A 17500-nucleotide genomic window follows, 5' to 3' on the forward strand; every position below is an offset into this window, starting at 1 on the left:
GGGAGGGGTATCACGGAGAGCTGGGTCTTGGAGAAAGAGCCAGAGGGGGAAGGGTGGGAGAGCCGTTTCCGTCAGAGACCTTGGCATAAACACAGGCATCCAGGTGTGAAGCTGCCCGGTTTCACTGGTCCTACTTGTAAAAGTAGGGCTGGAAAAGGCAAAAGCAGGGCTGAAGCTGCAAAGCAGGGGTGGCATGCCTGGCTCGAGGGTACCTGGGGTCTGGGTGAGGAGCTTGGATGCTGTCCTGTGAAGTGGGAGACCCCCAGTGAGCTATTTTGAGCGTGGCCCGTCTCTGGACTGGAGAACTACCTTATGTCCTGCGTATCAGAATCCTCCGTTACCATTTCTTGGAGAGACATCGAGGAGGATCACAACACATGGTATGTGGCCATCACACAGCCTTCTTCCTCCATTTAGACAACTGGGGAAACCTCCTCCCACTTAGCCTGAAAACACGGCCTCACCCCTCCTCCCGCCTTCCCCCAACATGCTCTGAACACGCAGCCTTGAATAAGGAGCCGTGTGGGATGTGGAAATCGGGTTTCACTTAGGTTAAAGGGATGGGTGAGAGATGGCCCCTCAGGGTCACACCATTAGAGGTGGGTGGGAGGGACGCCTCTGCCATCGCTCCACCGTCCTGCCTGGAGGAGCTGGTCACCCCCGTGTCGGCCGCAGGCCACACGGGCTGAGGAGCACACAGTGGTGGTTGGTCCTGGCGGCGGCTCCTGGGGATACTGTTCACAGTTCCAGGGGCTTCCCTCAGGCCCTCCCCTTTTCTTTCCAGCCCAGGCCCAAGAGAGCCTGGGACTTGTCTCCCCTGTGCCTGCCTCTCCCCTGCTTCGAACTCCCCGCCCCCCTCCCCAGCCCTGGTGTGTCCTGGGCCGGTGTGGGCTCTCCTGGGACCCTGTGAGAGGGGCTTCTGACTCTCCAGGCTCGACTAAGCCCCGGAGTCGGCCTCCTCACAGGCTTCCCAAGTGCTTTCGGGGCCCAGTCGGCTTGGAGAAGCACATGCCCGCCTCCAACTCAAACCCCTTTGCAAGGCCCGTGGGCCTCAGGCTTCAGCCACACGGAACTGCTTCTGGCTCCCCGGGCTGGCGCTGCCGACTCGTGTCCCCTCGTCCTTGCCCAGGCTCGCCTTCAGCCTGAAGCACCCTGCCTCACTCCACAGCCGGGCCAGTCTGGCTGTGTCCTGCTAGGCCTCCGCACGCCTCAATGGCCCCGCTCGGGGAAGTCTTCCCCAGTACTTTCCACAGCCAGACCAGGTTAGAGCCCCCTGGGCCTGCTGCTGCCAGACCATTTATCACACTGACACTTCGCAGGGTGCGTCCCGATCTGGATCTGTGTCCCTGGCCCCTGACACGTGCTTGCCACATAAAAGGTATTGACTAAATGCCAGGCAGTTGAGAGAAAGAAAGAAAGAAAGAAAGAAAGAAAGAAAGAAAGAAAGAAAAAAAAAAAAAAAAAAGCCCTGTCAGGCAAGGATGCCTGACAGGAAAAGAGGGGAGAGGCCACTGCTTGCTAAAAGGATGAAGGTCATTTTCAAAGGGTTTGGTTTATTTGCTCGACATGGCCAGTTCGGCCCCTGGGGTCTCTGAGAAAGTCCATCCCTGGCAGGGCCAGGACTGGCACCCAGGCTTCCTGACTGCCTCTCATTTGCACCCGATGCCCAGGCCTGCTTGCCCCCCGACCTTCCTCCGTCTTCCCACGATGGTCATTGATCACAGACAGTGGTATAGGCATTAGCCTTCAATTCTGAGTGAGCCTGGAAATTTGGAGATAAAACAGCTGTCAGAGGCAACGGATAGGGGAGGAGAGAGGTGCAGATAATGAGCGAGAAGCACAAACAAGGTGGGAGAGGATTCCGGAAATATGTGCAGTCCGGCAACATGACAAGTGGGCACCTCCAGAGAGCAACCCTCTTGTTATGTGTCTCTATACACTCCAGCCACACACGCACACGCACACGCACACGAACACATGTATGCCATGCTCTCCTATGCCACACCTGCCTGAATCGGCCAAATCCCAAGGAGAACAGAAGCATGCATGGTGCTTACCTGGCCGGGGTTAGCCTGAACCACTCCCCCAGGCTGGTGGGAGGGAGCCCCCTGGGACCTTCACTGCCTGAGATCCCAACTCACCATGCATCTGCCCTGACTCTGCCAGACATCTGTTCCCAAGCCCGAGCGCCCAAACCATAGCTCTTCATTGCATAATCCTAATCACAGGGAAATGACTGGGATTAGGAAAATATTTTAATACTCTCCCTCCGACTCTACCGCGCCTGCTCTGGGGATGGCAGCATCCATACGAGGACAGGACACCTGGCTTTAACCTACCTTCGATAGCACTATCGTGTTGGCCGAGTCACTTTTCTCATCTACAAGATGAAGCCGATTCAGGGAGAGAGATATTGGAGGATGACGGAGACCTGAACTCATGTTTGTGACATTTTTTCCTCTTGAGAAAAGACAGAAAAGTGCTTGGAAATATATTGATAATTTGCCTAAGACATATGAGACAAATAAATTGGTATAATCCAGGAAAATACTAGCCCATTTAGAAGTCACCTTTATATCAAAAGACATTTACAAGAAAAGTAATGGCAACATTGTTCACAATTCAAAATAACTGAAAACATTCCAAATGGTTACCAATAGTAGAAAGGATGATTTTGGTGTATTTGTAAAATGGAACATTAGAGATCAATGACAATGAACAAATAGTAACTGCACAGAACAACGTGGCTGATTCTTACAGGCTGCTGAGCAAACAGAGCAAGAAAAAAGAAACAGATGAAACTAAACGATAAATTCTTTAGAGACACATACCAATGCATATGAGATAAAACTAATGGAGAGCAAGAGAATTATTAACACAGATAATTATATAATGGCCTCCTCAGTGTGGGAAGAGAATGGCAGATAACAATTGGGGTGAAGAGTTTCAGAGGCAGAGGTAATGCTTTATTGAGTTGTGTGGTGAATATATGGATGTTTACTTTATTCTTTACAATGTACGCTATATACACACACATCCCATACTATGTACAATGTATGTAATACATAATATATATAATGTACATACAGCATATTTCATAATTTATAAATATGAAAACTATATGGAAAAAAACCCCACCTCACCATATATGTGAAAGAAGACCTAAGTGAATGGAGAAATATTTACTGAGGGATCATAGCACTTTTTGTATATTTTGAAGACGAAAATTTTCATTGAATTTAAAGATTTAAATGGGATTTCACTCAGGATCCCGTATATAGGCAAGAAAATTTAACAAAAAGATTTTATAAGAGAAAGGAAAGAAAAAGAAAAGGAAAAGGAAGGGAGGTTTATTATACAAAATATAAAATTGCATTATAAGTTTATAATAAAATAGGAAATGATGCCAAAATAAACCATCAGAGCAATGTAACACAATGTATACATATAGTATGTATATGGTATGTGTACATAGTATACATCGTATATTTATGCACATAATATAAAAACAGATCCTACATTTTCTTCATCTAATAAAGGATATTTACAAAAAACATATATAACTAATATGATACCCAGTAGTGAAATATGGAACACTTTTCCTGAGTTTGGGAACAAGGAAAGGATATCCAGTACCATCACTTCTATTTAGTGTTGTAGTGGAAGCCCTATCCAGTGCAATACAGCTAGAAAAAGAAAAAAAAAAAGTATAAATAATGAAGCAAATAAAATTATTTGCTGATTACGTGATTTTAGAAAAATCCAAAAGAAACTACAGACTCTTAAAATTAAGAAGTAAATTTAGCTAGGCTTCTGGCTACAAAATCAATATATAAAAATCTATTGCATTTCTATATACTTAGCAAGAAATAAGGTGAAAGTGAGATTTATAAAAAAATAAATAAATAAAAAAAAATAAAAACATCCAAAACCAACAAATGCCTAGGAACAAAATCTGATAAAGATCATTAGCAAGACTTTTGCATTGAAAACTACAAAAGAGGGGCACCTGTGTGGCTCAGTCGGTTAGCATCGGACTCTTGATTTCAGCTCAGTTCATGATCTCAGTGGGGAGTCTGCTTGTCTCCCTCTCCCCGTGCCCCTCTCCCTGCTCACATACTACCTCTCTCTATATATAAAATAACAAAATCTTTAAAAGAGGAAAGTAAAAGGGTGCCTGGGTGGCTCAGTTGGTTAAACGTCTGCCTTTGCCTTCAGCTCTGGTCCCATCCCAGGGTCCTGGGATGGAGCCTGCATCAGGCGCCTTCCTCAGCAGGGAGTCTGTTCCTCCTTCTCTTCCTCTCCCTCCCCCCGTTGTGCTTTCTCTTTCTCACATGTGCCCTCTCTCAAATGAATAAATAAAATCTTTTAAAAAACGAAACTACGTGGGACGCCTGGGTGGCTCAGCAGTTAAGCATCTGCCTTTGGCTCAGGGAGTGATCCTGGAGTCCCAGGATCGAGTCCCACATCGGACTCCCTGCATGGAGCCTGCTTCTCCCTCTGCCTGTCTCTGCGCTCTCTCTGTCTGTGTCTCTCATAAATAAATAAATAAAATCTTTTTTAAAAATAAAAATAAATAAAAAATAAATAAATAAACCAAAACTACAAACATTACTGATAGAAATTAAAGAAATGTTATTCATAGATCAGAAAACTATTATTCCTCCAGAACTGATCTATATATTTGTTTGAGCCTGATAGTGGGTGGCTTACACAACAAAAATGTATTGTCTCACAGTTCTGGAGGCCAGAAGTCCAAAATCAAGGTCTCAGCAGGGCCATGCTCCATCTGAAGGCTCGAGGGAAGGATGTGTCTCAGCCCTCTCTTCTAGCTTCTGGTCGTTGCCCTGTGGCAATACAACTTCAGTCTTCACATGACGTTCTCACTGTGTGCGTGTCTGTGTCCAAATTTCCTCTTCTTATAAACACATCAGTCATATTGGATTAGGGACTCACGCTACTCTAGTGTGACCTCATCTTCAGTAATCACATCAACAACAGTCCTATTTTCAAATAAGGTCACATTTCTAGGTATTGAGGGTTAGGACGTCAACATATGAGTTTTGCGGGGCACAGCTCAACCCATAACAGTATTCCATGCATTCTGATCTACATTACAACCAGTTTTCTTTCAGGTAGCAATTGACGATCAAAACTTACATTCAAATGACTCTAATTCAGACAATGTTTCCCTGCTATTTAATTTTAGAGGACAACTTAGCACTGTCTTCTTGTGTAGCCCTCAAACACAAGAAGTGGCTCTTCAAAATGGATCTCGTTTAATGAAATCCGCAACCAATATTATGAAATCCACAACTAATATTATGGTTATTTTTATTCCTACTTACTCTTGTTTTAAGTAAGCATCCTCCCTGATTTGTGATATTGTCCCTTGCAGAGAACAGGGTTAAAGTCTCCTGGGCATCAGGGAGATAGAACTGGGGAAACAGTACTCCATAGTGGAGTGGAGATAAGAAGTCAGTAAACTATACCTTAGCCCTCTGAGTCAGATCCTATTCCTCGGTGGGGAAGAAGTTAGATATTATAGTCAATAATTATTTTATTCTATAATTCTCTTTCTTTCTTATTGTCCATCTCTCCTTCAAAAACAGACTCTGCCCCTATTGATCATTGAATCTCCAGCCCCTAGAAAAGCACTGTGAAATACGGTGGCCACACAGTGGGTTTCAAAGAGGTAACACAAGAGAAGAATGTAAAAATCTCACTAATAATGTCTTATATGGATTACATGTTGAAATGATACTGTTTTGGATGTATTTGGTTAAATAAAATATACTATGTCTAATACTATCTATAAATGCTTATATGTAATTTATGTATTTTTAGAGTATGACTGTTATATGTAATTTGAAATGACATACAGGGCTTGTATTTGTGGCTTGCATTGTATTTCTTTTTTTTTTTTTAAGATTTTTAATTTATTTATTCATGAGAGACACACACACAGAGAGAAGCAGAGACACAGGCAGAGGGAGAAACAGGCTCCATGCAGGGAGTCCGACGTGGGACTCGATCCTGGGCTTCCAGGATCACGCCTGGGCTGAAGGCGGTGCTAAACCGCTGGGCCACCCGGGCTGCCCTTGCATTGTATTTCTACTGGACAGCTCTGCCCTACAATATTGCCTAGCACATAGTAAGCGCTCAATAAATATTTGTTGACTAGGTTAACAATAATTAGTATTATATTATTATTATAGCTAATATTTCTTTTTTTATTTAAAGGTTTAATTTATTTGAGAGAGAGAGAGAGAGAGGAAGAACACAGAACACAAGCAGGGAGAGGGGAGAGAGGGCTGAGAGAGAGGGAGAAGCAGACACCCTGCAGAACAGGGAGCCCGACCCAGGGCCTGACCCCAGGACCTGAAATCATGACCTGAGCTGAAGGCAGGCGCTTAACCCCCTGAGCCACCCAGGTGCCCCATAGCTAACATTTCTTGAATGCCAACATGCTAAGACTATGCTAAGTGCTTCATTTTGCAGAATCTTCTCAATGTGCCTCTCAGTAAGAACTTATAGGTGAAGACATGAGGTATCGAACGGTCAAGTCACCTGCAGTAAGGGCAGCGTCAGGACTCAGACCAGGGACAGCCTGGGGGGCTTAGTGGTTTAGTGCCGCCTGCAGCCCAGGGTGTGATCCTGGAGTCCCAGGATCGAGTCCCACGTCAGGCTCCCTGCGTGGAGCCTGCTTCTCCCTCTGCCTGTGTCTCTGCCTCTCTCTCTGTTTCTCATGAATAAATAAAATCTTAAAAAAAAAAAAAAAAAAAGAAAGGCTCAGACCCAAAGTGAGTGAACCACTGTCTGCCTCCAAAGACCATACAATTTAACCACTTTTCTCTACTGAGTTCCTGAGTCTCCGTGAAGTCTCAGACAACTCCAGAGCCTTGCACAGTCAGCCATGTGGTTAAAAACTATGTTAATTCTGTGGTTTGTTAATTAAAAATGTTAAAAGGAAGCAACGTTGCTCGTTTCAGCTCCGAATGACTCTTTCCCTTAAATAATTACAGCTCCAGTCTTTGCATCTGCATAGTGATGGTGCCCTGCCCCCAAGTGCCAGGGCCCAGGGCTGCAGGATTTAGGACACTGCAGGCTTCTCACAGTGACCCCGCCCCTCTTGGATCTGTCTTTCCTGGTTCCCTCTTTCCTGGTTCTCCTCGCTCATTTCTAATTGCTCCTTTTTCGACCCTGCTGCCTGCCCCTGGTCTGTCGCCTGGAGGGAGCTCTTTCTCCCCACTCTTACATTGTGCAGGCTTCCAGAGGGACATCATCTGAGTCCGAGACATGTAAGCCGTCGACGTCCGCGTGCTGAAGAGCCCTGCTCTGCACCCTCATGGGGTGCCCTCACTGCGGGGCAGGCCCCTCTATGCTGGTCCCCGACAGGTATTTATAAAGGTATTTATACTTCATGCTGCATAACTGGGTGGAGGACACTCCCACCTATTCAGATACTTTACACTTGACATGCGAGGATCTGAACGGTTCATCTTCCCTTTCTCTGAAATCTCCTCCCGGAGAGCAGCCTCATCAATCACCCAAGCCAGCAATTTGAGAAGTTTCCTCTCCCTCACCTTCCAAGACAACAATGCTCCCCTCTCCTGGAGGTGCCCTGTCTCGGTCTCCCTGCCTCTGTTCCAGTCTGGAGCACCGGGATCTCCATCACAGAACCGAAGGCAGGAGAACCTGCCTCCTACCTGGCTGCCCTGCCCCAAGCCTATCTCCATACGGTCATCTCCGTACAGCCACCTGGTGATCTTTCTCAGACCTGTGACCACAGACCTCGTGACCAGGTGGTTCACAGCTGACTCATGGCACTGAAAGCATCTCCACTCACCTCCTCCAACTTCGTCTCCTATCCTCCCACATCCTGTATGTACCCCACACTCCATCCACATCGCCCTGGAGTTCACGCTCCATGAATGACACGTCTGTGTACTCCACCTGCAGGATCCTTTCTTTCTCACCTGGAAGGTCTCTCCTTCACCTGGGGGAGCCCTCAGGAGCAACCCCCAGCCAGAGTAAAATACCCTTCCCTGTGTCCGAACACCACTCACTGCAGCGCCTTTCGGGTGGGTTTATTTCTTTGTCACTTGCATGATCCCGTAAGCTCTAAGCAGAGGTGAAGGCCAGAGCTCTGGAATCAGCCAACTTTGCATTTGTCACTTAGTCTAATTCACAAGGCAACTCTAGGAATGGATATTATCATTCCCGTTTTATAGATGAGTAAACCGAGGCTCAAAGAGACTAACTATTTTGCCCAAGGTCCCCAGCTGGCAAGTGGTGGTCCCAAGACGTCACAGGTTGTCTAGGGACTAATGTGGCCGAGGGTTAGGCTAAGGTCTGGGAGTAAGCTGGATCAAGTGAGAGGATGGTGGAAACGCATTTGCTTGTTGAAGAGACTCTCTAAGGAGGTTTTCACACAGGGCTGGTGCACTGGGGTCCTGGATTGTGGGCACCCCTCCCCACATCGCCCCTCGCACGCCCACTGCCATCCGCCCCTGTGCTCCTCTTGTGGAAGGTAAATGCCAGTGAGTAGCAGGTTACCTTCCAACAACCCTCCCAAGTCAGATTTTGCAGCGGAAGATGCCAAGACCATATTTAAAGAAGTCCAATGGAAATTATGTGTGGGCCTGAATTTGCCCACAGTGAACAAGGCGGATGAGCGACCCAGTCCCCAGGTCCCCAGGTCCACTCCAGGCTTGGAACGCACCCATCCGGCTGTGTCTGCCTTTCAGGGAGAGCCCCACACATGGCCCCAGCAGATCGCTGTAGTCAGAGAGGTGCTCCCCAAGAATGCTTCCCTCTCAAGTCAGAGCCACCCCCAGTGCTCAAAGGGAAACAAGGCCTGAGTTGGGGGCGGTGGTCCAGGGCACGAGGAAGCTGCACCCCTCATATGCTCTCAGGGGTGGCGGGGAGGGGGAAGATGTGGCTTTGCCAGTGGAGGTCTACCGGGACCACGCAGAGTGGCTCAGTGTTGGGTGGGATTGGGGCTCCCCAGAACCTCAGAAGCTGCTTTGGGCAGAGGGGAAGACAGTGGGCTGCCCCAGGCGAGCAGGGATATGGGGCCTGGAGCCCTGCCAAGCCCTCGCTTCTGGCTCTGAGGAGCAGTGGGCCCTCTCTCCCTCCTGGAGACATCTCCCCTGGAGACACCAGGGGTCTCTGGCCGGGATCTCTCTGGCCCAGGCCACAAGATGCGGGCTTGTAGGGGCAACACCAGAGGAGGCCAGTCTACAGGGCACAGGGGAGCTGGCTCTTCCTGTGTGGAGGGTGCCTTAGATTTAGGATTCTCTGAAGCCTGTCGAGCCCCCAGGCTGTGTGCAGTTCCTCACCCTGTGGTCCTGTGGGGTCCCTGCCTCCCGATTCCCTCCCGCCCCCACCAGCCTGGGAGATTTTGCTGAGGACACAAATGAACCTCAGTAGCAGAGCCCCTCTGAGCAGAATTCCCTCCATGTCTGTGGTCCCCTGCTAAGTTTTTCCAGGGTTAAATTAAGGTGCATGGTGGGTGGGATATGGAAGGAAAGACCCAAATTAGAGATGTCAAGTATTAGTCTCTAGCAGCCTGGAGTCAGCTCTGGCTAAGCCACATCTAGTGTTGGGGCCGAGCACTGGTCACTCCGTGGAGGTCACTCTCCTCATCTAGAAAGGGTAGATTACTGTTCCTCAGAACCCCAGGGTTCCGTGAGGTATTAATAGCTCTTCTATGAAAAAAAGAGAATTCGTTCCCCTAAGTCGGGGTGATAATGTATGCTGCCTCATACTCCTGGCAGGCCATTGGGCCCAAAGGCATTTCAAAGGCTCTGGGAAGTCCCTCAGTGAAAACAGAACAAAATGAAAGGAAACCAGTTTACCTTTGTTTAACATTTTCCCAAAAGTAATCCACCATAGAAGCCATTTCCCTCAAAACAGTAATCAACAGCCTAGGACACCCACTTGGGACAACCTGCCCAGATGACCTCTCAGGTTTCTTCTTGCCCGGATAGGCTAGGCCTCCCCACCCCAGAGGGAGGAGCACGTAGCAGCTGTGCAGCAAATTCTAAGATCCCACAGAAAGGTCCACACTGCAAGTAGAAAAGCCTCCTTTGGGGGCAAGTGGCAGCCCCTCACGGCTCTATTTTATTTTTTAAGAAAGCCTAGGGCTGTGAGTTAGAGACCAAAAAGGGGAGACTTTTAAAAAGAAAAGCAACTCGGTTTGTACTCTGATACTTTGTCGTTTTGATTAAGTCAATTCACCCTAAAACTAACAGCCTCAGTTTGCCCATCTGTGAAAAGGGAGAACTGAGGAGGCTTGATTGACACCCACTCAACATTAACCCTCACAAGTTCCCCACCTGGGGTCCCCAGACACCCAATGACAAGAAAAGCATAAGCTATTTCCAATATTTAAAGAAGTCTAATGAAAATTATACATTTACCATGAGAAGTGTCTTTGCTTTTGACTGGTATTGTATCAACTCAGTATGGCAGTACTGGTTGTCATGGGGACAAAGATTATTATGCAATAGATATGGTTGGTTTGTTAAGACAATTTTTGTTTTTGTTTTTTGTTTTTTTTACAAACAGTGTCTGTGAAAGTAATACAAAGATCAGCTGGTAAAGAGCTCCTGACTCAAGCGGTTGGGCCCAAAACCAGTTTAAAAATGCCAAGGTAGAGAGCAGATGGATGGATGGGAGGCACAGGGAGGTTAGGGTGTCCCAAGGAGTTCCTGGGAAGGGGGGATCCGGAGTTGTGCGCAGGAGCGTGTGTTGCAGGTGTAAAGTGGCTGTGACCTGGTGGCCTTTTCAGGGCATATTGGGAAAGGGTCTCAGGGGGCTGAGACAGGTGGGGAGCACCACCTTTACTAAGCTGAGGGGAGCACAGCCGATTCCAGTGGGCTCAGGGAGCAGGACAAAGTGGATTGAAGACCGCTTCTTAGAAGGCCTTCTGGCAGTTCCAATGTCTGCGGGTTTTCAAGCACTTGAAAGTTCTGATTTTATATGTGCAGAGTCCTGCCCCCTTGAGCCCTGGGTCACCTCTTCATATGCAGCCACATTTAGAGACCATTTATGCACCAGTCTGTATGGTTCCTGGCTGTTTACTTTTCCCTCTAAGATTCTGTCCACTCAGATCACCTCACTAGATTCCTGTTCTTCTTTCTCCCCCTGGAGCCCCTTCCCCCAGCATTTCTCTTCCAACATCCAGCTCCATTTGGGTACCAGCCCTGGGAGCCCGGCCCATGAGCGGTCTCTCTCCAAAGCAGTGGTGAAAATCGTGGTTGGTAGATTCCTACACATCACCAAAAAGGTAGTTAGCTTTTTTTAATTCTTCAGAGCACCTAAAACAAAAATATCTTCCCCTTGCTAATATTGATATCATCAATAATATATCTCTTGCTAAGAATTGGGCCCTGTCTGTGAAAAATTAGAGGGAACAAGAGGACACCGGAGGGAGATTCCATCCGCGCCAGGATCTGAACCAGGCTGTTGGCTTTAGCTAACTGGATAAAGCTGAAAAGGATTTTTCTCTAGGGTATTTGAGAACAAAGCACTTTGTTGTGTGGTTTTAAAAAAATTATGTCAAATAAATAAACGCATAATCTGGGGTGGAGGAGTTAGCGATGAGGTCAACTATAGGGTAAAATATGAAAGACATTGACGTGGACTAAAAAGATTATTGACTGTACTGTCTGCTGCATCCTTCCAGATGACCTGAGCTATTTTATAATTCTGTAAGTTGTAGAAAAATGCATAGTAATGCAAAAGATTTTTGTTCATAGCAATGCCAGTTACATTTAGTGGAACTTAGCCCCTTATGAATACTGACCAGCAAAATATTGCTGATTTTGCATTTATTTGTAAATTTTTCTCAGCATTCCAGATGTCTATATATATTTGCGTTTTGGATTCTTTTTGAACGGGTTGTAACATTTTACTTGTTCTCTCCTTAATTAATGACTGAAATAAAATCTCTGACATGTGTTCATTTTATAGCTATATGAGAGGCACAATTACCCTTTTTAAGAAATTATCTTTTGACACATTCACAGAGGAAGGGCCATTTGAGGACACAGTGAGAAGCTAGTCATCAGCAAGCCAAGGAGAGAGGCCTCTGGAGTAACCAAATCTGCTGACAGCTTGATCTTGGACTTCCAGCCTCCAGAACAACACAAAATCAATTTCTATGGTTTAAGCTACACAGTATGTAATATTTTGTTATGGTAGCCTTACCACACTAAGACTATATACCCAAGTTGTTTATCCATATACCTATTGATGGATATTTTCATCTTTTCAGTTTTGGGCAGTTATGAATAAAGCTGCCTATTAACACAAAAATTATCTTTTGATGGATTTATTCAACTTATTTATTCAACTAATATTTCCTAACGTAAACTAGGCACTATGGTTGGACACCAAAGATAGAACAATAGATAGCATTCTAGCCCTTGAGAACAGTCTAGTATGGGGAATTTGAAGTGGTGGGTAGATTGACCAGTGACCAGATTTGCTAAAGATAAGGAGTGCTCTATTACTCAGCAATTTAATAAAGGATGAGATCTTGCCATTTGCAACAACACAGTATGCTCCTAGGAGGTATTATACTAAGTGCAATAAACCAGAGAAAGAAAAATACTGTATGATTTTACTTCTGTTGTGGAATCTAAGAAACAAAAGAAATGAACAAACAGGAAAAGCAGAAACAGACCCATAAGTACAGAGAACACACTGATGGTTGCCAGAGAAGAGGAGGTGAGAAGATGGGCAAAAAGGGTGAGGGGGACTGAGAGGTATAGTCTTCCAGTTATGGCATAAAGAAATCGTAGGGATGAAAGGCACAGCATGAGGAATGCAGTCAATGATAATGCAATAGCGGTGTATATGGTGACAGATGGTGCTACCCTGGTGGTGAGCACAGCATGATGTATGGAGTTGTTGGGTCACTCTGTTATACATTTGTAACTAATGTAACATGGTGTGTTGACTATACTTCAATTTTAAAAAGGGCAAAAAAAGATAAGGAGCGCTCTAATGGAGAGGGGTACAGGTGGAATAAATATAGGGGCCTGCTAGTCTCCTTGAAGGAGTGAGGTAGTGCTCACTGGCACTGCCTGAGCAGGGGAAGATCAGGAGGGGACAATTCTCTGGAGAATCAGCCTCTGCACAGAGGCAGAGAGACATGTTCCATTTTGAGGACAGATAGGACTAGCAGGTCAGATTCCAAAGGGCTTTGTGTCCTACAATTGCATAGAACTGATTGTAGGTAGTGTTTAAAATTACAGAAGAGAATAGAATTTTTGACTTTTCATATCTCCTGACATACCTAGGGGAACAAATAACCTGGTCCAATAAGTCACTGATGATTTCAAGTCACTGATGAAATGACATGGTTGGTTGGCGTTCCAGACCATAGAGGGAAGAAGGATTAGAAACAAGAGGACTAGCACTTCAGGGTAGGTTTTCCAAAAGAAGGCAGTGAGAGGGAGTTTGGGGTGGTCGATGTTTACTAGAGATCTACAGCTGTGAAATTGAGGAGGGGAGGAGGTTGTGCGGGGAGAAGTTGAACTGCAGTGCAAGCCTGACAAAACCTTGGCCAACCCACCCTGGAACTCTGGAGTGAATATTATACCTCTGGGTGTTGTGTGGGGGGACAAGATGGCTGGGCCATCTTGTGCCAGTATAAAGTACAGTCACTCCCTCTGATTTGTCTAGTCACTAAGTGTGGTTTGTCCCAGGAAGGTCATGGTTTTGGGTGAGGCAGACTCTGAAGGAGCTGTCAGACACTGCTTACAGCAGCCCCCCCACACCTGTGCCCCACACTTGTGAATCCAGTCCTTCGTTGGAAAGAGATCTGGGTGGTGCACTTCTGCGTCCTCTATCAACCACTCTTTGTGCCATTCAGTTTGCTTTTCCATACATGTTCAGACAGCAGTTCCTTCAGGATGAACATTTCTTCCTGAGGAGAAACTCAGAAGGGGGAAGTTAGTAAGATGAGCCAGACCAGAATGGTACAGTTGGATCCTCGGTTCCAACTGATGCTCATCCATTCTAGATGCTTCTCATCATCAGTTACCATTTCTCCTGGCTTCAGAGGCTAGTCTGACATGACCTAGAACTCATCTCCAGGGACCCTGAGCCCCTTTGTAAGCTGAGGTTTCTATAGCTCTCCAACTACAGTCACTATTGGGCAAGGGAGTACCAAAGATGCCCAGGTCACCTGAGTTAAAATAATTTTCTTTTCAGAAAAAAAAATATCAGGACTCTCAGACAAAGTCCTGAGATGGATATGTGTATATATACGAAATTCAAGAAAAGATGGATGGATGAGATGGATAAGTGTGCATTGATATGAAATTTGAGAAAGTCAGAAGAGCTCAAGTATACTTGGCATTAAGGAATATTGGGATGAAATGCAAGTAGAGACAAATCTTTTTTTTTTTTTTAACGAATCTTTTTTCTATAGTGGGAAAGAAGTCAATTAGAATCACTACCAGAAAAAAAAAAAAAAAAAGAATCACTACCAGACAAGACAGAAATTACATATAATTACCTAAAATTTACAAAAAGGCAAAAAATAACTTGAAGACAAGGAACATGACCAGAATCTGATAATCTGGAAAGGTGTGCGGTTTTTTTTTTAATTTTTACTTATTTATTTATTCATAGAGACACACAGAGAGAGAAGAGGCAGAGACACAGGCAGAGGGAGAAGCAGGCTCCATGCAGGGAGCCCAACGGGACTCGATCCCAGGTCTCTAGGATCACACCCCGGGCGGCAGGCGGCGCTAAACCGCTGCGCCACCGGCTGCCCTGGAAGGTGTGCTGTAAATGATACATAGCGTCCACTGAAACACAAACATATTTTCTACACCAGGATGCCAAACCTATTCTTCCCTGCCCACGCTGTGTGTAACAGCAGCCCTTCCTCTTCCTGATGATCAGGGTCAACTACACTGTCCAATAGGTAACTCCTCGTCTTGCCTGCTGGTGCTTGGACATAGGAGGCCCAAAGCGCCTTCGTTCCTAATTCAATGGGACCATCAGTCCTGCGGAGCTAAGTTAGGGGACAGAAAGCAGAAAGTGGATGAATAAATATAATGGTTAGTGGGACCACTCCTGCTTCTCCTCTGTACTCAGGCCCTTGTGTCTTTTTTGAGGGCACAGTACCATATATAGCTTTTTGATTCACTGCATGTGCTGAATCTTAGAGGATGACACCCATACAGACTGTTGCCTCTGATGTGGTGCTTTACGTCTTCAGCCATTTCAGGGCTCTTTTGGACTGGCAGCTTTTAGGTGATGAATCATATGCTACAACAAAGTAAATCCCATGGTCATGAGCACTCTCCCATAACTTCTATGCTGTAAAGTTGGTCGTCTGGTCTGAGGCGGTATCCCATGGAATCCCATGCCAGGGGATCCAACACTCTATAAGCCTTCATATGGTGGTGCTGGTTGAGACTCTGTGGTCAGGAAAAGCCAGGCCAACCCTGACATATTCAACCCCAATACATATTCATGACCTGAATATGTATCTCTTTTTCTAAGAACAGAGAACAGACTTCTGAATTTTCCAGGATGGAAAGCAATGTAGTTGACTTGCCACCCAGTGGCTGGTTTGTCTCTTGAGGAAGACCAACCAATAGTGCCCTGCTGGGGATTCAGTGTTGGTCGCTGCTGTAGACAGGATAACTTTAGTGGCAGCAGTAGCCAAATTATCTTTGGTAAGTGAGAATCTGTGCTGTTAGCCCACGAAGAGCCTTCATCTCTGCTCTCACACTTCGTTCATGTTTCTACTGTGCTAACACCAGAGTGGCTGGTGATAGAAGCTGGCTGAGGTCAGCGGGCTGAGTCATCTGTCTACTTGGTTTAGTTCTTCATCAATGGTGGATGTTCTCCGAGGATGTAAACATGTGATACAAAGATTTTCCTCCTTCAAGCCTGCTTCTAGAAGTCCATCCACATACCTCCATCCCAGGCCCCTTACCCCTATATTTTTCAATATTTCCTCATCAGCTAGCCAGGTCATTTGCCACTCTATATTCTAGCCTTGGGACACTGCTTTTTTCTACACCGAGTGGATGACCAAGTGCACTACTCAAAGCTCTGACCATTGGGAGGGTTTATTACTGTCTTTTAAGGCTCCCCCTGTGTGAGGCTGTAGTATAGCTAACAATTTCAGCTTGCACTCACAAATAGAGATAACCCATGCATGAAACCACTCAGGTTTTCCCTCCTCTTTCAGTTGGTCTTACAGAGTCCCTCACACCACCCTAGATGTGCCCAGGAAGAGAACTCCTACACAATTGTGGTAGATGAGAGGGGATCTGGATTACCTGCTCATGGGGCCTGCCTGGACTCTCATCCTGTTGGTGCTCAATCCTGGAGGTACTGCTTCCGCTGTATGATGGATGGTTGCTGGGTTAGTCTCATTGGGTCTTATAGGACCCTGCATTGGAGGGGCAGTTTTAGCCCCAAAGTTAGTTGGTGATTCTCTCTACTGGGGCTTTCTAATGGGTTAGGAGTTGTTTTCCAAAGGCATACAATTCTTCACTGCAGATGGCCTGGCCTTGCTGCAGAGCCCTGGGGGCTTGCCTGTTCTCTCACTGGAGCTGGTCACAAGCCTCACCTGGTGTCTTTCCTCACCACTGATAGCTCTAATCCCATGAGGTCGGTCAGATCATATGGATCTGGATTGCCTGCATGGTAGCCTGGGCTGGCTGCAGAGGCCTTTTCTGCTCCAGGACTCACTTAAAGTTGGCTGTCTTCCATGTTACAAGGTGCATGAGCCAGAACAATATCTCTAGGTATTGAATATGCTGACTTGAGAACTTGAAGAGGATTACCAGGCCTGTTTCCTTCTTCATAGTGAGGTACAAGGTGTAATAATTTCTTTTGTTTTGCAGATGTCCTGGTTACTGGACCTGATTTGTAGCCTCCTGATAATGTTACAGTTGTGGCAGGATCTGGAATTATTGCAGGGTTTAGCTCCAACCCTCTGGGACACATGTCTTATGAAGGTCTCTAGCAAGCTAGCCACCTTTTGCTCCTCTGAACCAATCAATATAATGTCACTGATGTAACAGATACATGTGATGTTCTATGGATGTCCAGCTGGTACAAATACGTTTGAACTTAGGATGACCTTGGAGCTAAACTGTTAATGTATATTATTTCCATGGAAATATGAATTGTTCATCTTTTGTTTTGACTGAAAGAATGCCTTCCCCCAGTCGATGGCTGCATACTATATGCTTGAGGTGGTATTGATTTGGTCTAATGAAGATACCACATCTGGCACTCTGCCTGCAACTAGGGTTATTATCTTGAGATTGTGATTTGGTGTCCCTTCCTATTCCATCTGGTTTCTTCAGGGACCAGACTGGTCAAATTAAGGATTGAGAGGAGGAGATGAATAGAATGTGACAATAAATCTCTATTCGCTTCTCTCCACAATATGACTTTACATTTATTTATACCTGGGGGGAGGGGGGGTGTTAATTTGAGACTT

General features: G+C 46.0%; 1 long non-coding RNA gene across 1 annotated transcript; it reads left to right on the forward strand.

Moving 5' to 3' along the window:
- The first annotated feature begins 10575 nt into the window (after nt 1-10575).
- On the forward strand, nt 10576-12231 carry LOC121481078. The gene is made up of 3 exons (XR_005985185.1): nt 10576-10660; nt 11161-11296; nt 12039-12231. It is a non-coding gene; the product is annotated as an uncharacterized LOC121481078 (long non-coding RNA).
- Nucleotides 12232-17500: the final 5269 nt, after the last annotated feature.

This window comes from Vulpes lagopus, chromosome 1 (genome assembly GCF_018345385.1).
Source record: "Vulpes lagopus strain Blue_001 chromosome 1, ASM1834538v1, whole genome shotgun sequence".
NCBI classification, from domain to species: Eukaryota; Metazoa; Chordata; class Mammalia; order Carnivora; family Canidae; genus Vulpes; species Vulpes lagopus.